The sequence below is a fragment of the Acinonyx jubatus genome, chromosome C1, assembly GCF_027475565.1.
Source record: "Acinonyx jubatus isolate Ajub_Pintada_27869175 chromosome C1, VMU_Ajub_asm_v1.0, whole genome shotgun sequence".
In the NCBI taxonomy this organism is placed as follows: Eukaryota; Metazoa; Chordata; class Mammalia; order Carnivora; family Felidae; genus Acinonyx; species Acinonyx jubatus.
Window position 1 is genome coordinate 99,212,177 of NC_069381.1, and position 20,753 is coordinate 99,232,929.

The 20,753-nt window shown below is 41.0% G+C and overlaps 1 long non-coding RNA gene across 2 annotated transcripts in view; it reads right to left on the minus strand.

Annotated features, from left to right (window-relative positions):
* LOC128313966 (uncharacterized) overlaps positions 1-20,753 on the minus strand; it is a 59,721-nt gene that overhangs the window by 27,402 nt on the left and 11,566 nt on the right. The window lies entirely within an intron of this gene.

The following is a 20,753-nucleotide window of genomic DNA, read 5'->3' on the forward strand; positions in this document are numbered from 1 at the left end:
CCCACCCCAGACCTCCTGAATCAGAATCTCAGGTGTAGAGAGTCCAGCAACCTGTGGCTTACTAAGCCCTCCTGATTCCAATGCAGGCTAAAATTTGAGAATCGCAGCCTTAGAAGGTCATGTTCTTTTCTGCAAAATAAAGAAATTAAGCCTCCAATCCGGAGGGATAGCCATATCCGCTCCTACAGAGTTGGCCCAGAGAAGGACGTGGAATAATTTCAAAACCACTCCAGTGCAAGGACTAGTTGGGAACAACATAGCTTTCCAAAGAAGCTATCAGGATGAAATAGTGGCAAATTGTATGCTTAGGTAATTAATTAAATTACACTTTTATTTGTTGTCATATAAGTGACATGCTTTCCACAGGATGAATCAATTAACATTTAGAGACCATCTGCTCAAAACAATTTTAATTTTAAAATAGTTGTTATTTTCTGGCAAGAGTTAGATAAAAGGTCCAAGCATCTGTAGAAGAGGCCAGTGTAAAGGAGAACAGATATCCACAAATTCCCTGTCACAGTAAGCCTGCATCAAGGCCATCCAAAAGTTGCTTTACATAATCACAATCTGTCAGGACTCTGGTTGTAATTGACAGAAACCCAACTCAAACCAGCTTAAGCAAAATAGGAGAAATGTAAAAGTTGTTCTGACTACGTTTAGATACAGAAGATGAATACGTTTGGGTGTAAAATATGCAATGAATCAGAAACAATTTTATACGGCTCAATAAGACCTAGTCAGAAGAATGTTTATAATAACGAAATCTGATTGCCTAATATTTGAGCCAATCCGAATTAGACCCTGCTAGCATGGCTGGATCTTAGGAGGAAATAAGCTAGCGAGACATAAAGCCCACTTATGAGGGTACAGCCTTAGAGGAGGAGGTGGAAAAATGACCTGGCCTTAACAGGAACGGGGAGCATGATACAAGTCTGAGGACTGGACACAGACCAGGCTCCTTGCTGGCTGGTGTAATATACATCCTATTTGGATTATGCCCTGACTCAACCCCACTTCCTGAATTCTCCTGGCCCTACGACTCATCCACTGTCTACGAGGAGCCATTAGCACAGCATCTGCTATCAGCCCAGTTCATCTGGAGGGAAAGAATGCCCAGACCTTGAAAGCATTCTGCCCTGGCACGGTGGGAGAGGAGATGAGGGTGACCAGGAGTGTGCCACTTCCTTGTCTGAGATCAGTAGCACCTGTAAACAAATCAGTAAATCACTTTTTAGAGCATGTGGCTTAAAGAATGTTTAATCCACTTGAAACTTGTGAGTAGGCCAAGGGATATTTGGCTAAGCTAGTTCAGTTGTTCTTCTGAAACCCCATATTAAGGAGTTTGGACTTTATCCTGAAGGTGTAGGGAGCACCGAATGATATCAAGAAGAGGGATGAGGGGCACCTGGGTGGCTCAGTCGGTTAAGTGTCCGACTTCGGCTCAGGTCATGATCTCACGGCCCATGAGTTCAAGCCCCATGTCAGGCTCTGTGCTGACAGCTCAGAGCCTGGAGCCTATTTCAGATTCTGTGTCTCCCTCTCTCTCTGCCCCTCCCCTGTTCATGCTCTGTCTCTCTCTGTCTCAAAAATAAACAAACGTTAAAAAAAAAATTAAAAAAAAAAAGAGGGATGACATAAGAGTTTTAGGAAAATCAACTCTGGTTGCTGTGTGGAGACTAGAATTGTTATAATATTCAAGGCAACAGTTGACAGTAGTCTGAAAATAGATCATTTTTAACAGATGCTGCTCCCCTTGTCAATTATCAGATCGATAAGCCAAGAACTAATATTTATTAAAGAGTAAACTTGCATACAACTTGTTTAAAATATCAGACAAGCTAACGACAAGCTACAGTCGAAGGTTGTCCATTTTTTTTTTTAAATGTGAAGAGTCGCATTAATTGACCTGTGGAGTCAATTAAGCTGATTGGCAAGAATCAGAGCTCACCAGTTACTACCAACTTTGAGTCGTGTTGGTGGCAAAATATGTTCTGATTATTTAATATTTTCAGCAAGTAACCTATATAAAGAAATGTTAGTGGGTCGAGACAATGACCCGAGAACTTCAGAACTAAGAAAAACAGGCCTCTTCTATCTATATTTCTGTGACTTCTTTCAACTAGAACCAGGTCTCAGACCATAACCCTAAATATATTCTTGCTACTGGTTACAAACTCAGGCCCGTGACCTCCCGCATGTATTTATCACACCCAGGTATTCTGGAGGCGATAAGAATTCATAAGATTTACATTTGACCAGTTCTTGGGTCACGGAGGAGGGGCGCTCTCCCTTGTTGTCTATAAGTCAGCTCATCCAAAAATAGACTTTTGGTTTGTTTTGCCTTTGGCTTCCTAATGTTCCTGGCAAATCAGGAACTAGGAGATTAATACACATTTGCTTAAGAATGAAGCTTTCAAGACCGGACCCAGTTTATCAACAGATCCTTTGTAAGAGGAAAAAAAATGATTCTCTTCTGAGGATACAGAGTGAAAATCAAATGACTAAGCAGTGGGTGTGGAGAGCAGATTGGGGGGTGGTGGAGGGGAGGCCACTGGGGGGATAGGTTGGGTGGGTGATGGGTATTGAGGAGGGCACTTGTCGTGATGAGCAATCAGTGTTGTGCGTGAGTGATGAGTCACTGGATTCTCCTCCTGAAACTAGTGTTACCCTATATGTTGACTAGTTGGAATTTAAATAAAAACTCGAAATGAATGAACAAGAAGATTAAGCAGTGGGGAAGACCATGGTATATGCTACATATATTGGAAAATGTTATAGAGACGGTATACGTGTAGCGAACTTTTAGGTCTTAAGAAGGAAACTGCTTTGCCAGTGACATCCAAGTCAGCTGCTGAGGCAGGAAAAGCAACCTCACTACATTCTTTGTATGCCAGCTCCTCTCGGGTTGAGGTCTTGGCCCCCATTAAGTCAGTCCTGGGCTTTTCAAAGGTTTCTAAATCAAGTCCTTCAGAAACTTGCAGTAAAATTTTGTTCTTCTCACTCTTGCCTCAAAGTGATGGTAGCTTCCGGCATTTCCAGACCTTCCTGTTCAGCTGAGTCCTCTAGAGGAGAGTTGTACAATTCTTCCTTTTGTTTCCCTCTATTTGTAAAAAATTCTTGCTTCCTCCAGGACATCTGTGTCTCTTCCCCACTCGAGGAGGAAACTCTTGCCCTCCACCCACACTCAGGGTTGCAAGGGGTAGGTTCACAGCAGGACAACTGGTTTAGTCATGCAATTCAAAATTGCTAGGTACTCAAATTAAACTTAGACCAGTGAAATACAGAATGTGCTCTTGTGTTTGGCATTATATAAACTTTTATTATCATAGAATTTAGATTCTTGCAGAATGCCATCAGCCACAAAGTGGAGAACTAAAACCCAAGACCAACTTGACCTGTTTGAAGTGATCATGTGACACTCATAAAGCCCACCAGTCCAGCAAGGAGTACCCAGCAGGGTTCTGCGGAGATGAGCTCACACATGGCCTCACCTAGTGGCACGCATGCAAATTCTGTTCACAATGATGCTGAAGTGGATATATATTTATTTCAAAACCAAGAGCCCTCAGACTATCCACATGGCAAGCCTGTGATTTCCGATCCTGGACTATGAGATGGCTTCTTTTCAAATATTTATGAGAACATAAATTTCAGTTTGCTTTCCCAAGTGAATCATAACAATTCTTGATGGGAAGGATTCGTCCAAAGAAATGAAAATATCCCAAGTCACTATTAATTAAAAGGAAATGTACTAAGACATATATCACTTTGGCTAGAAAGAGCATTCCAACTCTGAAATATAACAGAGCCTGCCAACTCTCAATGGAAAGGGGGATTCATTTGACCCAGAAAGGCCTAATCAGAGAAGTAGCTAGCAGTTATGAGCTATTGTCAGGTTTCAAAGAGATTGGTGTGGAAGAGGGGGAGTCGAGAGGATAATGCTCTCAGAGAGGTTTCCTGAGACCAGCACCATCATGAAAACAGTGAGACTCATCCCAACAAGAGAATTCAAGATTGCAGAGGATTGACACACCCATAAGACTTAGCAAATAGGTGCGGTAAGTAGGCACTAAGAGATGAACACAATAGTATGGCCAATTCTTATCAAGGATCTGTTGGATGATGCATGCTATGTTTTGTTGACAAACATCAGGCTAGACTAAGGACTGAGGCAAATCTATGCTAACTCAAACCCTCTCCAGAAGTTGGAAGCAACTTATGTAATCATTGACAGATGAGTGGATAAACAAAATGTGGTATGTACATACAATGGATTATCATTCAGCCTTAAAAAGGCAGGAAATTCTGGCACATGTTACCATATAGGTGAAACTTGAGGACAATATACTGAATGAAATAAGCCAGTCAAAAAATGACAAATACTATATGATTCCACTTATGTGAGATATCTAGAGTAGTCAAATTCATAGAAACAAAAAGTAGAATGGTGGTTGTCAGGGGTTATGGAGAGGAGGAAATGAAATGTTATGGTCTGAATGTTTGTGTCCCACCAAAATTTATCTGTTGAAATCTTAACCCCCAATATGATGGTATTAAGAGGTGGGGGGGGGGGCTTTGGGAGGTGATTAGGTCATGAAGGTGGAGCCCCCATGAATGGGACTATGGTCCTTAAAAAACAGATCTCAGAGAGCTCTCTCCCCTCCCACTATGTGAAGATACACTGACAAGACAGCTGTCTATAAACCAGAAACCAGAAAGAAGGCTTGGACTTCCAACCTACAAGAACTGTGAGAAATCAATGTTTTTTTGTTTAGTCAACCCCATCCAGTCTATGGTATTTTTGTATAGTGGCCTGAATAGGCTAAGACATGGGAGCTGTTGCGTGATGGGTGCAGAGTTTCCGTTCTGGAAGATGAAAAGAGTTCTGGAGATTGGTTGCACAGCAATGTGAATATACGTAACACCATCAAAAGATATACTTGAAAATAGTTAAAATGGCAAATTTATGTCATGTGTATTTTACCACAGTTGAAACATTTTTAAACATGTATCAAAGTTCATATTTTATGTAGGTACAGTTTATTGTACAATGTACATATGTACATTGTATCATACCTCAATAAAAGTGTCTTTAAAAGACAAAATAATAACTCCAGGTGAGGTCAGCAGAGATGAGCCCATTTTGTCTAAATGGTCAGAGAAAACTGCAGTCCACATAGGGTACTTGTAGATGAGTACAAGTGGACTAAGGAAATAAACTCTGAAGTATTTAATATCAATATTCTGCTAAATATAGGGTAATACTAAGATGTCATATGGGATCTCCTATATGCCTCCATTGTGGAATGCTCATCCAATTTTCCTTGGGTATTCAGGATCAATCATCCCAACCAACACTGTTCTTTGTGGATTCAATGGCATGAGAAGCCCAAAGCAGCCAGGTGACAACCTTAATTTTCAGTTTAATGGAATTGTTATTGTGTCTATTGGTGGAAACATTCTTCCCTCTTGAACTAAGATCTCTAGGCCAGCAGACCAGAAAGTTGCAGGAACAGAAAACAAAAACTTTGCTATTATTAAGAATGAATGAGTGGTACCACTCCCATTTCCACCCCTTGATTCCTGGACCCATGACTACTGGCTATCTGAGACACAGCACCAGATATTGGGTGCTGATTCGCAGTTTATCTGAGCTACTGGAGAACCTTCACCCCAGCCCGGGAAGGTATTGCCACCTTACTGGAACTATAACCGAGTCTTCATAAATCTATTCCCCTGTTCCATTAAAGCAGCTGCTTTGGGGTGTTGAGGAACATGAGAAGACCAGTAAATTCCATGAACAATGGGCCCATTACTGCACTTCGTCTATTATGAAGTGAGTTCCTTGATCAGAAACAATGCTGTATGGAATACCATGAGAGAGGATAAGACATTCTAGGAGTTCATGGATAATAGTTTTTGTAGAAGCACTGGGTATAGGGAAGGCAAAATCATATCTGGAATAAATGTGTATTCCAAAAAAGATAAAACATCGCAGCTTCCAGGATGGAAGCAGTCCAACGTAATTAACCCAGGTAGCTGGCTGTTCATCCAAGAATAGTGCCATTTTGGAGGCTCTCAGTGATAGTCTCTGTTACTTGTGGATTAGGCACTGGTGACCATAGCCAGATTAACCTTGATGAGTGCATGCCCATGTTGCTGGCCCAGGCAAATGTCCATTTCTGCCGCCATAGTCACTTTGTTCGTGAGCCCGCTAGGGAATGACAAGGGACGGAAGGGGAAAGAGGCTGACCGATATCCACAAAACAGATGATTCTATACACTTGATTATTAAAATCCTCCTCTGCTGAGGCTATGCTTTGGTAAGCATTCACATGGAACCCAAACATCTTCATGGTTTTTGCCCATTCAGAGAGGTCTAGTCACATACCTCTTCCCCAATTCTGTTACCAAATGTCCATTATGTCACTTCTAAGACCTTGACCATTCAGCCAAACCTTTTGCTACAGTCCATGAATCTATTTGCACATCTCCTCATTTCTCCTTCTGAACAAAGTAAACACCCAGGTACACTGCTTGAAGCTCTGACCTCTGGGAGGACTTCCCTTCACCACTGTCCTTATGGGATGTCCCAGGGAGGGACTGTAGTGCTACAGCTCTTCACTTTTGTGGGGCGCCTGTACATGGTACAGAAGCATCTGTAAGCCAGTTCTAAGTGTTCTCTTCCTCTGCCAGTTGACTGTAGGGAACTTTCCATGAGGCCACAGGTACGCGGGGTGAGAGAAGATAGGGCAGCAGGAGTAGGTCCAATGGCCATTTGAGCCACTTCTTCATGTAACTTACGCCTTCAGGATCCGATCGGGATTGAGCATGTACTTACTGCTTCCATTTAATGATGGGTTGTTGTGCATGTCTAATTTTATGGTTTGGTGAGTTAGATAACAACCAGTTCACGAAGGTAGCTCAGTTCACATAGTAAATTGGTGGCCCATGGTTAAGTGTTCAGTCTCTACGAAGGCCCAGTAGCAGGCCAAGAACCATTTTTCAAAAGGAGAGTAGTTATCCAAGGAGGATCTTAGGGCCTTTCTCCAAAATCCCAAAGGCCTATGTGGCAGTTCAACTATACGGACCTTTCCAAGTCTCCAAACACATCCCTATCTGCCACTGACATTCCAAGCACCAATGGATCTGCTATATCATATGGCCCAACTGGCAAAGCAGCTTACACAGCAGCCTAAACCTGTTGTAAAGCCTTTTTCTGGTTCCGGGCCCCATTCAAAACTAGCAGTTTTTCGGGTCACATGGTAAATGGCCTGAAGTAACACACTGAAATGAGTAAACTGTTGTCCTCAAAAGCCCACTAGGGGCACCAACTCAGTTAGTTAAGTGGCCAACTTCAGGTCAGGTCAGCATCTTATGGTTCTTGAGTTTAAGCCCCGTGTCTGGCTCTGTGCTAACAGCTCAGAGCCTGGAGCCCGCTTTGGATTCTGTGTCTCCCTCTCTCTCTCTGCCCCTCCCCTGTTTGTGTTCTGTCTCTCTCACTTTCAAAAATCAATAAAATATTAAAAAGAAGAAGAGGAAGAAGAAGAAGAAGAAGGAGGAGGAGGAGGAGGAGGAGGGAGAGGAGGAGGAGAAGCAGCCCACTAAGGCATTGTGCCTCTTTCTTGGTTGTAGAAAAGGCCAGCTGTAACAACTTCTCCTTTACTTTAGAAGGGATGTTTCAACATGTGCCATTATCACTGAACCCCTAGAAACTTCACTGAGTAGAAGGCCCCTAAATTTTAGTCACATTTATTTTTCACTCTCCGACACACACACGTCTTACCAATAAATCTAGAGAGTTACTAATTCTCACTCATTAGGTCCAATCAGCATAATGTCATGTGATAAATACGGGAGAGCAGCTATCTCTTTGAGATACTAATTTTATTTCCATTTGATGTATACCCAGAAGTGAGATTGCTGAATTATATGATAGTTCTATTTTTAGTTAAAAAAAATTTTTTTAGCATTTATTTATTTTTGAGAGAGAGAGAGAGAGAGAGAGAGAGAGAGAGAGACAGAGTGCGAGTGGGGGAGGGGCAGAGAGAGAGGGAGACAGAATCCGAAACAGGCTCCAGGCTCTGCGCTGTCAGCCCAGAGCCTGATGCGAGATCACGACCCCAGCCAAAGTCTGGAGCTTAACCGACAGCCACCTAGATGCCCCTCTATTTTTAGTTTTTTAAGGAATCTTCATACTGTTTTATGTAATGGTTGTACAAATTTACATTCCCACCAACAGTGTACAAGGGTTCCCTTTTCTCCACACTCTTGCCAGAATTTGTTATTGCTTGACATTTTTTCCTCTGCAAACTGTAGTTTTTAGGAAAATATATACTTAATTTATTTACAGAGATACTGTATTATTTATAACATTTATAATAATAATAAATCATAAATTTATCATTTATTTATTATTATTTATTCTTTATTAATAACAAGTTAATAAATATTCCTATTCAGGGCACTGAGCTTGATTTATATACATTACTCTTGTACAATAATTTCTTGAATTTTTTAATAATAGGCATCCTAACAAATATGAGCTGGTATTTCATTGTGGTTTTGATTTGTGTTTCCTTGATGATTAATGATGTTGAACATCTTTTCATATAACTGTTGGCCATTTGTATACCTTTGGAAAAATGTCTATTCAGGTCCTTTGCCCATTTTTTAATTGGGTTATATGATTTTCTGCTATTGACTTCTAAGTGTATATTTTAGATATTAACCCCTTATTGGATATACAGTTTGCAAATATGTTCTATCATTATGTAGGTTGCTTTTCTTTTCTTGTCCTTTTTATTTTTTTTAAACTGTTTCCTTTGCTGTGCAGAAACTCTCTAGTTTGATATAGTCCCACTTGTTTATTTTTGCTTTTGTTGCTTGTGCTTTTGGTGACAAATCTAAAATATCATCATCACCAAGCTCAACATCATGTAGCTATTCCCATGGAGCTTTTCCAGAATTTTAGGAGTTTTACAGTTTTAAGTCTTATATTTAGGTACTTAATCCCCTTTGAGTTTATTTTTATGTACAGTGTAAGAAATAAAGCAAATATATAAAAGAAACATTGATAAAATTTAAAGATGATATTGATAAATCTGTCATCAAAGCAGATTTTAACACATCAAATATTATAACTATTTTAACTATCAAATATAGATAGCACATGCCAAAAAAAACATAGTAATGTAGATGACTCGAATGTAACTAATGAATCTGATCTAATATATAGATCATACATAAACTTGGCTCCTTAAGACTAGAAAATCACCTTCTTCCCAACATTCACAGAGATCATAATCATGTTAAGCAAGCTGCAATAAATTTAAAAATTGGTACACAAAGACTACATTCTGTAACAAGAGTGCAATTAGGTAAGAGTCAATAACAAAAAGACTAAAAATTCTCCTATATTTAAAAATTTAAAAATTTTGAGAGAGAGACCACACATGCATGCACACATATGAGCCAGGGAGGTTCAGAGAGAGAGAAGGAAAGAGAATCCCAAGCAGGCTCCATGCTGTCAGTAAAGAGCCTGACACATGGCTCAAAGTCACACACTGTGAGATCATGACCTGAGCTGAAATCAAGAGTTAGGCGCTTAACCACCTAAGTCACCCAGGTGTTCTTAAAAGCACTCTTCTAAATACATAATGAGTCAAAAACCAAATCATATTGGATATTAAATTACTTAGATATGAATAGTAATAAAATAATAAATATCAATACTTGTGGCATACAGTTAAAGTGGAAATTGTAGGGTAATTTTTAGCTTTAAATATTTTTTTATAAGTGTTTATTTATTTTGAGAGAGAGAAAGAGAGAGAGAGAGAGAGAGAGAGAGAGAGAGAGCATGAGTGGGGGAGGGGCAGAAAGAGCATGAGTTGGGGAGGAACAGAAAGAGAGAGGGAGAGAAAGAATCCCAAGCAGGCTCCATGCCCTATGCAGAGCTTGATCCCATGACCTGAGCCAAATCAAAAGTCAGACACTCAACTGACAGAGCCACCCAGGTGGCCCATAGCTTTAAATGTTTATCTTGTAAAAGAAGAAGCCTGAAGTGTAATAAGATTAGGAAATTTGGAAAACAACAACAGAATAAACACAGAGAAAAGAAAGGGAAAACGAAGAGTAAAAAATCAATGAAATAGGAAACAAAGATACATTAGAGTGTCAGAAAGCCAAAGGTTAAGTCTCTGGAAAGGCTAATAAAATTACTTAACCTCTGTCAAGATTGATAAGGAAGAAAAAAAGAAATATACAATTAAAGAGTATTACATTACACTAATGTACTATTAATGCCACATAATATTAATATTGCATTAATATAGCAGTGGTTAAAAGGAAATGATATTATGACCAAATGTATGCCAATAAATTTGAAATGTAGACAAAATGGACAAATTCCTAGAACATAAACCTGATGCTAGAAGAAATAGAAAGCCTTAATAGTCCAATCTTTATAACATAATTGAAGTAGCATTTAAAACTCCTCAGTAATGAAAACAGCATAGGTTACAGTTGTACAAGCAAATTCTACCAAGTTTTCAAGGAGCTGATCATTTCATTATCATAAAAGCTCTTCTATAAAGTGGAAGAAAAAAGAACCAAACCTTTCCCCCCACCCCCTGCCCAATAAATCTAATGAGGCCAGAATAATCTCAATACCAATACCAGTCAAGGATGGTAAAAGAAGTATAATAACAGGAAAAAAGCACTCATGAATTTACACATAAAAGTCCTAAATAAAATATTATCAAACTAAATCCATCAGTTTTTGAAAGAAAGAATACAGAGGAATGACTGTAAAGGGGCACGAAGGAATTTTTAGGGTGACAGAAATGATCTTACACGTTGACTGTAGTAGATACATGATTGCATGTATTTGTTAAAATCCATTGCACTATAGACTCCAAAAGTTAATATTATTGTATATAAATTATACCTCAATTAACTTATTTTCAAATACGTTTTTAATTTTATTTTTAAAGAGACATTTTATAGAATTCCACACATATTTCATGATAAAAATTCTTAGTAAATTACATGAATAAAAGAAAGCATTCTTACTCTGATAAAGACTATCTACCAAAAATTTACATAGGAAGCCACATCATTCTTACTAAGGAATGTTAGAAGCATTACTTTCAAAATTAGAAAGAAGACGAAGATGGCCACCATTATGACTTCTATTCAATATTGCCTTGGTAATTTTAGCCAGCATGGTAAGACAATAAAAGTACTAAGAAAGGTTAAAAACTGAGAACAAACTGAGGGTTGATGGGGGGTGGGAGGGAGGGGAGGGTGGGTGATGGGTATTGAGGAGGGCACCTTTTGGGATGAGCACTGGGTGTTGTATGGAAACCAATTTGACAATAAATTTCATATATTAAAAAAAAAAGTACTAAGAAAGGTAAGAATGGGAGGAAAAAAGAAACAAAAAATGATTTTCCCAAATAATATATTTGTCTACACAGAAAAATCCCAACCAACAGAATTAGAAACAATAATAGAAGTTAGCAAAGTGACTGGCTAAATTAGCAAGATAAAAGATAAAGTTATATTTTTATGCCAACAAAGAACAAAACAGTTTTAAAAAGGAAAGCATTTGAGTATCAGTAAAAAATAAGGTGCTTAAGAATAGATCTAACAAAGCATATGCAAGACTTGTCTGTAGAAATTTAAAATTTTTTTATTGGAAAAAAGGGGACTTAAGTAAATGGAGAGGTTTTTTGTTGTTATTGTTCATGAATAGAAAGATCTAAGTTGATTGATTCCATGCCATTTTAATCACACTTGCAACTGGCTTGGAATTCAATAAGCTTATTTAAAAATGTATATTTAAGAGCAGAAGGATGAGAAAGAAGAATACACTGGGATCCTTGCCCTACTAGTTACCAAGACTTATTATAAAATTATAGGAATACACAAGTGGATACATTTAATAGTAGGTAAAAAGAGAAATAAGCTTATACAAAATGGAACTTTGATACATGACACAGATGGCATCACAAATCAGTGGGGGAAGAAATGGTACTGAGAAAGTTGATTATTCATATGAAAAAAAGTTAAATTGGATCCCCAACCCACTCCGTACATAAAATCAATTCTAGATGTATAAAACAAAATGTGAAAGGCAAACCTTTTAAAACGTAAAATAAAATATAGCTTTCTGATCTTGGGGTAAGAAAGAATGTCTTAAGCAAGAGAGAGCACACTATAAGAGACAAGATAATGTTACATTAAAAATTGTATACTGGTGGGGCGCCTGGGTGGCTCAGTTGGTTGAGTGTCCGACTTCAGCTCAGGTCATGATCTCACTGTTCGTGGGTTTGAGCCCCCAGGTCGGGCTCTGTGCTGACAGCTCAGAGTCTGGATCCCGCTTCAGATTCTTTGTCTCCCTTTCTCCCTGCCCCTCCCCCACTTGCACTCTGTCTCTGTCTCTTAAAAATAAACAAATGCTAAAAAATTTTTTTTTTTAATTATAAAATTTAAACCTACTGGTTTGTAGGTTTCCAGGTGCTCATCATATTATTACACATTATTGTATATATTATATATTTATAGTTTATATAATAGTTGTATTATAACATAATTATTTATTATATACTATGTAATATATATTATATAGTTTATAGAATCATATTTTTATTGTATGTTTGTAGTTTACATGTTTGTGATAAATACTCTTGAACGTGGCAAGTATTCTATTAAACACAACAGAGGGGAAGCATTTAAAAAATGAAGAAAGAAATGAAAGGCTGAGATGGGCTAGATAGAGCAAGTATGTAGCCAACTTAAATGAACTAAATTTCCAGGTCAGATGAATTCTGTCCCAGAATGTTAAAAGAATTTGCAGATGTGGTTGTTAAAAGTCTTTAGAAAATCATGAATGGGAGATATGATAGTAAAGTGAAGACAGTTAAATAAATACCCTGATTTTTTAGAAGCTGGGAAAGGTAGAGTTTTTTAAAATAATGGCAATCAACTTCATATGGATTCCTGTCACAAATTTCTAACAGATGACATGTTGGCATTTTGAAAGAATCATGTGCCCACCAGGAGCTTCGTGGGTTACTGGCAAGTGTAATTTCTGTTTGTTATGGGGTGATTGGACGTGTATCATGATTAGGCAGGCAGAAACATAGTGTGATCTTGCTAAGTGATCTTAGCAAGACCTTTGATAAAAAAAAGTCCTCTGTTTTTGCAGACAAGATAGAGAGTGGAAATGTGTGGATTTGTTGCCGACTGAACAAGCCAAAATGTATTGGTCAGTACCAGCCTGAGTGAGCCCTGTCCCCGGCCTCCTTGCCGTTCTTGTGCAGCCTTGAAATGTGGAGGGGGAGCTAATAATATATTCGGTGCCAGAACCAGGACTGAGAGAGACCTGGACAAGACAGAGTGAGCACAGATTAAAAACAAAACCCTCAGTTTAGTTTAAAAATGTACTTGGAAAAACATTGTTGAGAGGAAGAGCTGAATTAATAGCCACATGTCTGAAAAAGGGAAGGGGAGAGGCGGAGACAGGAGGAAGAAATATGTCCTCCAAATTCAGCACAAGGAAAGGAAATGGCATGCTAGGGTTGCTAAAAGAGCGGTAAGACTCATACTCTATTTTGCAAATGGCTAGAATGCATCTGGAGTTTGGGTCCAATTATGGGCACCTATTTTAAGAGGAACATTGACCAACTAGAGAGAACCCTGCGGAGGTCAGGTTGGCTGTGTGGGAGTCATACCAGAGAGGGTTGAAGATTTTAGGGTTTGGGTTTGTTGTTTTTTTTGTTTGTTTGTTTTTTCTTTGCTTAGAGAGAAGCCTTGGGCTGGGATGGCTACTTTAAAATATTTAGCCTACTATGATGTGGGGAAGGGATTCGACTTATTTAGGCTCCAGAGGATCTCACTCACTTGGTTTGGTAAAAGGAATCTTTAGGAAGGTAGGTTTTTCTTTCGGAAAACAAGGGGGGGGGGGGGCGGAGAATTTCTAACAAAACCATTCAAAGGCTGAATATCTGTCTCTCACAGAAATAAGTTGCTGTTACTAGAAGTGATCAACCCGTTCTGGGTGTTTTAAAGAGAATTCCATCACTGGGTAGAAGATTTTGCTAGATGGCCATCAAAATCTTTACCAGGGGTTAAGGTTCAAGGGATTCTATACCTACCCCTTACCAAAAACTCTTAATTCTGTAACTGAAATGATATTAGGAAAAACACTATTTGCCTATCAGTTGACTCCAGGAATCTATCTTAAAAGCACAGTTACTTCTAGGTATAGGAAGCTTTAAGAAATTAGCACATAACCCTAACTGAATTTATCAAAGATTGGCCATAGATTAGACTCAAAAATCGGCAGGGAAAGAGAAAGAAATAAAAAAATATATTACTTTTATTAACAAAACACGATCATCGTAACTGTAAAGGAATTTTTATGACAGGAAGAGAAATCACCCTTTGCCCTGTTGTCTTAAAACTGATTTCACTTTGACATTTCCTGCATTTTTCCCTCTGCACACTGTTTTTTCAAAATTATTATTATTTTTTTAACATAGTGGTAGTCAGAAATATTTTGGTGGGAGAAGTTTGGGGAAATAGATTTAGAGTAAAGAGTTGGCAGCTGGGCTCAGAGCAGAAGAGCTCTGAAAGCCTAGAAGTGAAGGAAGGAGTAGGGAGGCTGAGGGAGGAAAGGGACTGACTGGTTAAGGCATAGGATAGTGCAAAGTACCTGCTTTGGGGTGGTAATTCTCTACTTTCTGGGTCCTGCCTCAGTCAGACGGAATGCCTGCTCTCTCCTTAAGCAAAACCCACATGCCCCTGCCCATTCCTGCTGCCTCCAATACCCTTGCACCCTCTCTGCTGCTCTGCCTTCTGGGTCTCTTCCTGCAGAGAAACCCAGCCAAGAGAGGCTCCTTTTATTGCAATGTGACCAGACACACTCCCAGTTCCAGATGTTGCTGGCATCTGTTGAACAAACCTCATGAAGACCGTAAAGCCAAGCACAAACCCCAGATTAACTGTTTTAGATGTTTTCTTTTTCTGAGAACTGGGACAGGGGTCTCAATCTTCTTCATGCCTTTCTCAAGCTAGAGCCACGTAGGGACAAATAAAAGTTACAATTTTCAACCAGTTGTTAATCATGACTGTGTAAGTATAGCATAGGGCCCAGTAGAGCCAAGCGAATGTTGCCGAGGGTTCCAGACATGATGCAGGGGGGTTCTGGCTTGTTCCAGTTCCGTACAGTGGGGTGGTGGTCTAATTTGGCCTAGAGGCCATGGAGAATCCAGAAAGGTGACAAAAAGGCATTTTGAGACTTGCTTCCTTCACTTAAGATAATAAAACTCATCAGAAAAACATAGAAAAATATCCCTCAACTGATGGAAAGGCCAGCCCATGCCAAGGTAAGGTGGACCCACGGTCTATATCAAGGGCGTTAGAAGGAGGAAGGAATAGTGCTATGGTGATACAACACCAAGAATCTGCTTTCCCAGGCAGGGTCTGGTCTGAGTTCCCATGGTGGGGAAGCTGTCACCTATAATGCTAGACTTCTGGCAGGACCTGGAGCCTTGGGCACTACGGTGCAGGCCCCATAAGTACATGGGGTATATCTTCAGGCTCCGTAAGTCAAGGAAGACAGAAATATTCTTTTTTTTTTCAAACCTTCAACTTTCTCCTATGCCTATGGGTCAATGTATGTTCCTCCTCTTGCCTAGAGCTCCATCTCTGTCCTAGACCCCTTTGCCTGGCTCCTACTTATCCTTTAAAACTTGGTGTTACCCTGCTGGAAAGTCTTCTTGAACCCATCACTTCCAAGGCCAAGTTCCCACAGCACCTGGTGCCCTCTGACTGTGTTACACTGTTTTTTCTCTCTCCCATTTAGCCTCTAGGTTTCTCTGAAGTCAGGGCGGTGCCTTATCCATTCTGTACACACAGGAATACTCAGAACTGTTCTTTGAATAAACAAATAAAGGAATGGCATCCTGGGATCCTGAGGAGCTAGAGCAGAGTAGCAGAGATATCTTAAAGATGGCACATCAGGAGAGCAGAGCAGTGGGGCTTCTCCCAGGGATCCCAAGACCAACAGTTCCCATTAAGGTCAAGGATGGGGACGAGAGTGGGGCCCCAGGGATGGCTTGGTGACCATTATGCTATTAGAACTGAGTATGCAGAGTGTGTAGCCGTTCTGAGGCAACGTACAGAGCAATGATGATGAAGGTTTGTTTTAGGTTATGGTGTGGCCTCAAAACACCATTGAGAGAGGCCCCCCCGAGACATCTCAATACTACAGTGTCTCAGAGTTGCTTCCAGAGCAGCACCAATAGGAGCCTCAGTTGACCTGTGTTCTGTTGCCAGATACAGAGCAGGGTCAAAACAACCATGGGGACAGTCACTGTGGTGGGGGGCCTGGACATGAAAAAGCGGTGGGTGGGATCTGGCACTATTTTGAGTTGGTCAAATTGCCATACATGATGTAAAGCACGTAATTCCTGCCAGAGCAAGTCCCATATATGGAAGGATACTAGTAGTAATATCATTGTTAATATGATCAAGCCAAAAATTAAAATGACCCCAACACTAAATAGCCAATTATTTGTGGGTGGAGGGAGTGACTTCATGGCTCAAGTAGTTTCGTTGTGAGATGAAAGGAAGAGAAAGCAAGTACAAGACCGGAACCCACTAGGCCTGGTTATCAAAGAGCTGTGGGGGTCTTGCAATTCGTCAGGCAACACGTCTCACCTGAGACAAAAGTCGCACAGAGTTGTCAATGCATGACTGCCCAGCTTCCATTAGTACTTCTTCAGTTTCTGTCTCTGTGGCACCAGGAGGCTCTCACTGAGAGGAGCGGTGGGGAGTGAAGGGCTTTGTCATGGGGAGTTGCCCTGCTTCTCAGCAGAGAAGAGCCCCATCCCCCCACCTCCTGAAGCAGGAATATCCTGGTCAGTATGGGGGCGACTGTGCTGCTTGGTGGGGGCAAGGTGATTGGGTCTCCTTTCGTCACCGACTTACTGTTGCACAGAGCTCACTAACGTCTTTCAAAGGCTCAGTAACTTCCGAAGAAAACAACCACAAACCACTTCTACCTAGCAGAAACAACAGAAGGACTTATTTGAGCAAGACTTCAGACTTGGCAGGGTCTTTTCTAGATCAGAGGTTGACAATTTTTTTTTTTCCTGCAAATAGCCAGAGAGTGAATATCTTAGGCTTTTTTGCAGACCATGACATTTATTTCCCAACGCCTCACCTCTGCCCCCTGAAGCATGAACGTAGCCATAGACACCATGTGAATAAATGAGTGTGGCTGTGTTTCAATAAAATTTCACTTACAAAATAGTGAGCTGGATTTGACCCATGGGCCATGGTTTGCTGACTCCTGCATTAGATCAACAAAAAGCTGTCATTACCGAAATGGTTCTCCCACATTACAGCAGGTTACTGCCATGTTCTGGGCTTCTCCGAGGAATGAGGCTTAAGGACAGGCGTGACCTGGGGGGCAGAAGGTCAATAGTAGGTCGTCAGCCTTGCCCTGGTTGCTGCACTCAAGGCCACTCTGCTGAAGGAAGCAGAAGAAGGATGGTCAGAGGCATGAGGGGCACGAGGAGAGGGAAAGTTAGAATGTATGGTGAGAAAGGGGACTCTGGGTGGGACAAAGGAGGGGATCAGGGAGAAGCTGGGGATGGGAGGATTAAAATAGGTGGATGGATAGGAATCTCTGCTTTAGCCAGCTCCCTTTTACCGGGGCTGGACTGGAAAACACTTGCTCTGGGTCACAGATGACTTTGTCCAGCTTCTTTTGGACAAAGCCTCCAGCACCTCTGGCTGGGCCTTCAGGTGGTCCACAGTCTTGCGGGTAGAGAACTGGTCCATTCTTTCTGCCATCTCAGATCTTGGATACCTCCCATTTCTCAAAACTCACTATACCAGATTTCAACTGAACTCAAATAGATGCTTAGAAGTGACACAGGGCAGATCCCCTTTCCCGAGTCATGTTCCCGCTCTCAGCTATCACAGAGCTAATCTTCAGAAGTACTGAGTCCCCAGGATCGCCATGTTTTCCCTGTAGGGTGGGAGGAAATACTCAGTGATTTCTCCTTTCTTGTGCATCTGCTTCTCAGAATACTAAGGATTCTGCACCGTTTGCTGTTGACAGCTCCCAGATAATGGATGGTCAGATCATGGAATGACTTCAGAAATGGCAATCAGCTCCTTAACAAAGAGCAGGTCCTCCCAAGGCTGCTTGCATCATGCAGAGTCTACATTGTGCCTGCACATGAACTTGGAGTGGAGGGAGGCACAGGGCATGTGTGCACAGTCAGGAATTCCGAGCAAATACTGCCATGGAAGGAAGCATACAGGTGGCTGAGTGGCCTTCCAGGAGCCTTCTCTTCCCTCCCCTACACAAACGGGAGAGTGGCAAGAGTGCTTAAGAAGGCGGGGTCTAGAGTTTGGGGACCTGAACCCTAACACATTCTGGCTGTCACATTCTGACACATTCTGGCTGTCAGTGACTTCGGAAAAATCTTTCAACTCCTCTGAGCTGTACTTCCCTCATCTCTAAAATGAGCATACTATTTCTGACGTAAAGAACTGATGTGAGGATTGCTGGAAATAATCAGTTTCAGAAAAATAAACCTTTTTCTTCTTCCTATTGTGACAAAGACAGGAATCAAAGGGTGTAGACAGGGTCCCATGAAAACCCCAGACCTCCTGCTCTGAGTCTGTTCTAGCTGCCTGAATCCTCCTCTGGAGATTCTTTTGGAATAAACGTCCATCTGTCTGGAGATAAAACAAGGTACGTCACCGTCAGTCGCTTCTGTCTCAGGGAGATGGAATATGCTTCTCTACGCGCATTTTCCTTCACTTTAAACAGAACACTTGCACGTACATTGTATGTTCAGAACTCAATACGGTCCTGGAAAAGTGAGCCTAGGGAGGGATCGTTCTCTTCATTGCACAAAGGGGAAAAATGAGTCACAGAATCCAAGTCATTCTGAGGGAGTCTGGACAGAAACCAAGTGCTTATTGCACTAGAGCAGTCGCTCAGAGGGTGTCCACAGATGCCCCCGCTCCAGAAGCATTGTGGGGCTTTGCTACAAAAGCACATTCCGAGGCCACAGTCACATGGGTTGTTTAGACTCACTAGAGGTCGGCCTGGGAATCTGTATTCTTTGCACCTTCCTCATGTAATTTGCATACATTTTATAGCTTTGAGGCCATTGCTCCCGAGTCTACAGCAGGGGCTCTCAAGCCTAGCTAAATGTCTAGATCACCCATGAGGGATTTACTTAACAAAATACACTCAAGCCATACCCACTCAAGTATGGGCCCCGTACTCCAGAGTTGTGACTAGATAGGTTCAGGGTGGATCTCTGGCATCCAGTGCTTCTTATTCTCAGCTCCAGTTGAAAGTTTGCTGCAATTAAAATGGCCTGCACGGGCCGCACCCCAGGCCATTAAAGCAAAATAACTGGAAATAGAATCATTCGTATTTAAAAAGTCTCTGGGCTACATGGGCATTAAGGAGGATACTTGTTGGGATGACCACTGAGCATCATACGTAAGAGATGAAGTTCTGGGTTCTACTGGGTTCTACTCCTGAAGCCCATACTACACTGTATGCTAACTAACTTGAATTAAATAAATAAATAAAAATAAAAGAAAAAGAAAAAGAAAAAGAAACAGCCTCTCCCAGGTGCTCCTAATGTGCAGTCACAGCTGAGAACCAGTGGTCTAGACCAGGGGTCAACAACTTCTTCTGTAAAAGTCCAGAAAATATTTTTGACTTTGGGGGCCATATGGTGTCTGTCACAACTACAGATGGTCCTTGACTTACAACGGTTTGACTTACAATTTCTTGATTTACGATGGTGAGAAAGTGATATGCATTCAGCAGAAACCATACTTGGAATGTTTAATTTTGATCTCTTCCCGGGCCAGTGACATGTGGCACAATACTCTGCCATGATGCTGGCTGGTCGCAGCTCCCAGTCGGCCATGTGATCCTGAGGGTGAATCACCAAGACACGGACGACCATTCTGTCCCACACGACCATCCTGTTTCTCACTTTCAGTAGTCAATAAATTACATGAGAGACTCAACCCTTTATTATAAAATAGGCTTTGTGTTAGATGATGTTGCTCAAATGCAGACTAATGTCTACATAGGCCAGGCTAAGCTATAATGCTCAGTAGGTTATGTGTATTAAACACATTTTTGACCTGTGATATTTACAACTTACGATGGGTTTATGGGAATCTAACCCTATGGTAAGTCAGGGAAGATCGCTACTCAATGCTGCCATTGTAGCGTGAAAGCAGTCATAGACAGTATGTAAATGGACAGGTGTGCCTATGTTTTAATACATTTATTTTAAATTTTTTAATGTTTATTTATTTTTCAGAGACAGAGACAGAGCACGAGTGGGGGAGGGAGAGACAGACACAGAATCCGAAGCAGGCTCCAGGCTCTGAGCTGTCAGCACAGAGCCTGATGCTGGGTCCGAACCCACAAACTGTAAGATCATGACCTGAGCCGAATCTAGCTGCTTAACTGACTGAGCCATGTGGCCCTTAATACATTTTTATTTACAGAATTTGGTGGTAGGGCGGATTTGGCCCGTGGGCCACAGTGTGCTGGTTCAGATCAATGCCTCTAAAACCAGCTGGATAATTTTTTTTAAATTTCCAGTCTGTGGTAGACTGATTCTTTCGTAAAATACAACAAAAGTGAATTACTACAAAAATGAAATAAAAGACATAAA